The following is a 369-nucleotide window of genomic DNA, read 5'->3' on the forward strand; positions in this document are numbered from 1 at the left end:
ATATATACAAAAAACCCATATTGACCATGGCTGGACGTCATCGTAAACAATCTTCATAAAAAAAATAAAAAATTAAATAAAATAAAAATAAAAATTAAAATAAAATCATATAATACTAATTTCCACACGATTATATAGTACAAGTTATAATGACCTACGAACTAATAAGGTATTATACATTATTTACCTGTAATTATCAAGCTTAATGAGGCTCAGGTCAGTCCTAATGGTGACCAATCTTAGGGTTATGTTAAATTATACCAGGGGTCTGATGCACCTGGGGGTCTGTTATATCTGGGGTGTCTTGTTGTTTGGGTCTGTTGTTTTTGGGGTCTGTTGTATTCTGGGTCTGTTGTATCTGGGTCTTTT

This window comes from Homarus americanus, unplaced genomic scaffold, assembly GCF_018991925.1.
Source record: "Homarus americanus isolate GMGI-L3 unplaced genomic scaffold, GMGI_Hamer_2.0 scaffold53653, whole genome shotgun sequence".
NCBI lineage: Eukaryota > Metazoa > Arthropoda > Malacostraca > Decapoda > Nephropidae > Homarus > Homarus americanus.